General features: G+C 36.0%; 1 pseudogene; it reads right to left on the minus strand.

The window, feature by feature from the left end:
* Positions 1-1,921: 1,921 nt before the first annotated feature.
* Positions 1,922-4,219, minus strand: LOC102241337 (annotated as a pseudogene).
* Between the last annotated feature and the right edge of the window lie 2,616 nt (positions 4,220-6,835).

Here is a 6,835-nt window from a genome sequence, read left to right on the forward strand (position 1 = left end):
ATTATGCACTGGTAAAACAACTCTGTTCAAGAGCAATGCATTATGCATTTAAGGTGAAGATGCATACTCTAAGGCCAATTAATTGTACTCATCCTTGTTATATTGGAGAATTTTTCGTACATGTGTAACAGAATATATATGCAAAAATGTGCATGTTACTATTGTTCTTAATAGCTGAAATTGAGAAGCCATGTAAATACTCAAATTGAGGAATCATGAAAGTGCTCAAATTGAGGTATCATATAAATGCCCATTAGTTATAAAATGGACAAATAAATCATGGCAATAGAGTACAACATGAATAGCATGCAACACAAAAATGAAAATGAAAAAGTGAGACCTATAAATTTCTTAGTGTTTGGGTGTGTTTGTACATGTATGGTGCTACTTTGACTTCTGTAATAAAATGACTCAGATTAATGACAGTAGCTGGGCATGTAATATGCAGACAAGAGAATTTTGCTTGCTAATTATGCTATTAAAACACGAAAGAAAGTTTATATACTGTATTTTTAGATAGCGGTTATATGCATTCCATATGAAAATTCTATAACAGCAAAGTATTATTTGTTTCATTCACAGTGCTTTAATTTGATAATGCAGTAAAAAATAGCAAATATATTATCAGAAATATTTTGTTTGTAACTTACTCTTGATGAAGTTTTAGGTGAAGTTGTTCTTTCAAGTTAACCCTGATGCTGAGAATTATGTATCATAAGGCCATGGAATATATCGGTAATGTTCTTTCATTACAGTGAATTCTGTTTCTAGAAAACTGGATGAAGTCACAACTATCAGTAAGAAATCTCCCATTTAGCTGCCTCCATCATCATATCATCATCACTATAATCATCCTGTTACTTTATTTAATGATTTATATTTCAAATGTTTACACACATAATTTGGGCAATGTGTAAATTATTTCTTAATGATCATTGTATCTAAATTATCTTAGTAATTAGCAAAGTTAAAATCAAGTGACTATCTTTGGAAATGGAATGTTCTTTCATTTTAAATATATTACTTGATAAATTATTCATGGATGATCTTAAAATTATGGAATTAAGCTACAGAGACCCATTTCTAACATTGGAAGTAGAGTAAATGTAAAATGACTACTAAAAAAAATAACTCATGAAATAGGATTGTGTCCCTTGAATTGATGCATTTAGTTTTGGTTATTTGAAAAAAATATACATATATATATACATAAATATTTATGTTAAAGAAGTCTTTATTAGCCGGCAGGCCTATGGAATGGGACATATATCATATAGGACACAGTCCTTTCACACAGAATAATGATAATTTATCCCTTTTAGAAGTGAATAACATCTTTTTAGTAGTGTTGCTGGCAAAAATATAAAATGATCCAAGTTCAAAATATGATGGCAACACACATAAGTGGTCGATAGTTTTGGTCTTTGTCGGAAGGGTACAGTCTGTACAGCTTAACAAAGTCTGGCTTTGAATGTTCATTTCAAAAGCATACTTCTCTCCTGCCACACTGATTCCATCCCAGAGAGTAGGATCCACAGCTCCTCCTCCTTCAACCTAAAAAGGACATGGCTTAAGGAAGAAAGTAGTAACTGATTTACATCAAAGATTAGGAAGCAAAATCATTATCAAAATATTTGAAATCACAAGAACTTTAAAAATTCAGTACTTTGAAATTTCTCTCCTGAGGTATCTATGCTTTTTGTACATAGTCGCTAGTAAAACAGACGCATTCTATCATTCCAAGTCGTGCTTATAATTATGTCCCTTGGTGGTGAAAATAGATATTATGTCTTAGCACAAAATGGCAGCAATTACGTTTGGTAAATATATTTGGTGAGATGCACCCTTTAGTGAGATGCAAAATAACATTGAGAAGCCACCTTATTTTGTTTTTCTCCTCCCTCCTGATACTCTCAGAATTTTAAGTAATTTTCAGAGGAGAAACCACAAGACCAGAATGAATGACCTTTTAGAAGTAAATAACATCTTTTTAGTAGTGTTGCTGGCAAAAATATAAAATGATCCAAGTTCAAAATATGATGGCAACACACAAATTGGTCGATAGTTTGGGTCTTTGTTGGAGAGGTACAGTCTGCACAGTTTAACAAGGACTGGTTTTGAATCTTCATTTCAAAAGCATACTTCTCTCCTGCCATACTGATTTTATCCCAGAGAGTAGAATCCACACCTCCAACCTAAAAAGGCTATGGCTCAATGAAGAAAGTAGTTACTGATTCACAACAAAGATTAGGAAGCAAAATCATTATCAAAGTATTTGAAATCACAAGAACTTTAAAAATTTATTACTTTGAAATTTCCCTCCTGAGGTATCTTTGCTTTCTGTACATAGTCGCTAGTAAAACAGATGCATTCTATCATTACAAGTTGTACTTATAATTATGTCGCTTGGCGCTGAAAATTGATATTATGTCTTAGCACAAAATGGCAGCAATTACGTTTGGCAATTATATTTGGTGAGATGCACCCTTTAGTGAGATGCAAAAGAATGTTGAGAAGCCACCTTATTTTGTTTTTCTCCTCCCTCCTGATACTCTCAGAATCTTTAAGTAATTTTCAGGGGAAAAACCTCAATACCAGAATGAATGAGTAAAGACCATCTATGTTAGGCCCATGGACCATCAGATCTGGTCTAGTCCAATTAGCCTGCATTGCTGCATCCGCTATTACATATGGAACTTCCCATAGAGTTTGCTCCAACAAGTGATCACCACAAATGAGTTCTACCTGACAAGCTAGATCAAGATCCATTTTTCTTCTCAGAAATTTTTCTCATGCTTTTCCTGAAACTTGGGCAAACTTTTTTTTCCAATCACTTAAAATAACCCCTGCCATCAATTGCACCAATAAATTCTAGTAATGAAGACACATCAAATTCAGGTGGAATCTGAACACTGATTCTAAGGCTTTCTTAGATCTTCTTTTGCTTGAAGGGACTGGTTGTAGAAAAGCAGGTTGAGGTACTTCTATACCTTTTTCTTTATAAACTCATGCATTTACTCTTTTCCTCTTTCTTCTAGATTGATTACTAATTTGTACACTATGTCTTGTAACTGTCAATCCAACCTTATGTTATAAAGAGGTTGTGTCTCATGAACTACTGTGCTGCATTTTGGACATCTGTTGCTATAGTAAAAATGTCTTACAATGCAGCTTTTACAACATGTACTAAGACATTCTGTAATTGTAGTTGCATCAGTTAAGTAACCTTTGCAAATGAAACACGAGATGTATGGGGTCAGTTCAGAGAGATTAATCAAGTGCTCTTCTTCATCCTCTGATTCTGTCCCACACCCCTCTTGCCACAGCGAGAAGTGGCTCCCCTCCTCCTTCTCCTCCTCTTTTCCTCCAGCTCCTCATCCTCTTCTAACTCCTAATCCTGCTCCTGGAATGGGACCCTCAAGCGGCCCAGGTTGGCCTTGACTCCACCTCAGGGGTCCAAGAGAATGAGCAGCTAGGATCACCTGCCTCTGGGAAAAGTGGTGGACCCTCTTCAACCCCTGTGGGCAGCAGGGTGAGGACAGAAGATAAAATGAGCAGTGTGTGTGTATGTGTGTCTGGGGAGGTGGGTGGGGAGTGGAGGAGCATGGCTGTGGCTCCCTCCTCCTTGGCAGCAGCTGTGTTCTTGAATATATTTTGAGATCAAATTCTGCTCCTTAACTTTTCCTATAATGAAAACCTATGGTAATGGCACAGCAATAGACAGGCTGCCATCAACGAAAATCTCACCATGAGATATCAATGTCCAGTTTTTTTCAAAGTACTGGAGGGTGACTAATCCATAAATACATTAGGTTTTTTGACCTAATTTTGAGAAAAGAAGGGTGTAGATACATTTCCTTAACACTAATAAAAATGAAAATGCTTTCTTGAAGTGCTTGTTGGTATGTATTTTAATTTGTTTCCCCATAGAAGCTGATTTATAGAAGACGAACAAAAGATTGTTTCCAATATGAATCCTAGGACACCTAAGGGTTTGGTGTTCAATTTCCCCTTGTTAACCAAGGTGAAATACCCCAGACAGCACAGTATCTCCCTTCTTTCCTGTTGATTCAGAGGCCTAAGGAGTACAAAATGGCTAGATGGAAGTCTTATTTTCAGTTTGATAAGATCATTGTTGTATCTCCTGGTAGAACAGTTCCTCACTTTGTGCAATGACTTTCAGACCAGCAGAACATAAGATCATAGAAAGAGGATACATTTTGCTACTGGGCTATTAGGGGCCATAGTGAGTGGTGACACATTTCCACTTCTTGATTCCTGCACTTGTGAATTCTGGTTTCTGGAGAGACAGCACCATTTATTGCATGCTGATCCCAAGGGCACGTACCTAGGTTGCAGGCTGGTACCTTGGTTGCAGGCTCATTCCCTGGCCTTGCTTGGGTCTGGGTGTATGCGGGAGGCAACCAATTGATGTGTCCCTCTCAAATCGATGTTTCTCACTCTCTGTCTCCTTTCCATCCTTCCACACTTACTAAAAATCAATGGAAAAATATCTTCAGCTAAGATTAACAACAACACAAAAACAACAAAATAGAAAACTAATGTCAATTTATGTAGTTTACCCTAAACCATATTTGGGTCTCTGAACTGTCAGTTATCTTTTCTATTTTGCTACATAAACATTCCCTTTAAGTTTCACAGAAAAGGAGTAAAAATTTTCTGATCTTAAATATATGCTCACAACAAGTATAGTATATAATTGTAGTAAATAAGTCAATGACCTTTATGCACACATAAAAATTGATATCTATGATGTGTATGTAACCATTATTAAAAATGTTTTCAAGATCTGTTTTTATTATAATCTTGTGCAAAATGATGAAACTGAAAGAGTGTTGACATAGCTTTGGTAGGAAATTTCATTGTAATAAAGAAATGTATAACCTTGTTTAACAACTAAAATCTTAGTATTATGAAATCTTCACCATAATATGTATAACTTAATGTAAATATTTCATACATGTGATTTATTCATTTCTTTTTTTACCACTTGTCTGCCCAGAAGAATATAAATACTATAATGTGGGATGATGTCTTTCCTGTTTCCTGCAAAGTCCCCAGGACATAAAACCCAGCCCATGGGATAGTTGGAGAAAATGATATTCTAAATATTAAATAAATACATGAATAAACCACATTAGATCTGGAAAACCAATGAAATCAAAACCCATCAAAAAATCTGCAGATGGCATAGATTTCCTGGTTCTTTTTCTCCACCATTCAAATGCCACTTAACAAATTTGTATGTGCTTAGTTCCACTTACTGCCTTAGACTGGGTGAATGAACAGCAGTCACCAATAGGCTCTAAAACGTAAAGTGACTCATACATAATCTAAATTTCCTATTGCTTTTTAAACAGTCCTGATATGTCTGAGGAGCCTGCTTCATGCTGTTATCCAGTGAAGAAGGCTGATTACAAGTATGCCACCGTAAACATGTAGCTTCCAAGATTGCCTTGGAATCATGGCCATTCCAGATAGCAGGGAGAAGGTTATATGGGGGAGCATGTGTGTGGGACATTTTAGGGGTCAGCCTGTAAATGGTGCTTTGGTGAATAAATTCTCACTCACCAAACATTGATAAAGATCATTCACTTTGCCACACCATCTGTAAGGGAGTCTGAAAAACATAGTCACTCTATTACCCAGAAAGATGAAGACATTTCATTTAGGATATGGATATTGGAGAGCGATAGAAACCTTTCAATGGAAAAGCCACTAAGATATTGTAAAACAAAAAAAGTTCCTCTCTTTAGAAGGGAGTCCTACTTATTATGTTATCAGTTTATGTCACTGATAACTTCACATGCCTTTACATCAGTCTTCAATTTGTTTCTGTATTTCTTCATAAATTCTAAATAATTCAAGTTCTCACTAAATATTCCTGACTTCACAAAACTATAATTGATTTTGCATTGTAGCATTTGTAGCTGCCTTGTGTATATTCCTGGTATACTTTGCTGATAAGTTTTGACTTAGCTTCTACAATATTTATCTGTGATTATTTTTCGTTTTTTGTTCTAGGACTTGGGTGTGTTCTTTTAACTAGAAATAATTACAGTAAATTATTTATGTAAATTAAATTGCATCAACAAAAATACTTGATATGTACAAGAAACTTATTGATAAGTAACAAATAGTAACTGAATTATATAAAAGCTTTTCCTGTAGCAATTACTGTGCTGCACCAGCACGGCCGGGTTCGGTGAGCCTGAGCAGGGGCGGTGAAGGATTAAAGAAGACAGACAAGAGAATACAGCTGGGACTAGGTCAGATCACTGAGCCTGGATCAGGAAACATGACACAGCCTGCAAGCCAAAGCTTTATTTTATAGTCAGAGCACACAAAGAAAAACAAGGGAAGTGGTCAACATGTTTACAATGTTCTTGTGAGTTTCACCGTGTTTTGGCAGCACTTGCTGCACCTCCCACAGCCCATTAGCTACCTAGGAACAAGGGAGGACTATAAGGTCAAGCTTATTATGCTAGGAAGGCTCTGAACTCCGAGATGGGACTCTTTTGTGGCCCTGCCACAGGTCAGTCCAAGGCTTGACCCCATAGCCGCTCCCTACAAATTACTATTCATAATTTAAAATATTTGCATTTAGATGTATGTGCCAAGGAGACAGAAATACAAATAGGTGGAAAATAATCTCTCTCAGATTTGCATGTTTACATATTTTACCTCATCCATTTAGTCAGTGGCACAAATGAAAATTTGCAGCTGGTGTCTAGATAAGTGATCAACACTTATGTATATATAGTAGCTGACTGTAAGGAATACTACAGGTATTCATGAAATGTGTGTGTCTTAA

Source organism: Myotis brandtii, unplaced genomic scaffold, assembly GCF_000412655.1.
Source record: "Myotis brandtii unplaced genomic scaffold, ASM41265v1 scaffold237, whole genome shotgun sequence".
Lineage (NCBI taxonomy): Eukaryota > Metazoa > Chordata > Mammalia > Chiroptera > Vespertilionidae > Myotis > Myotis brandtii.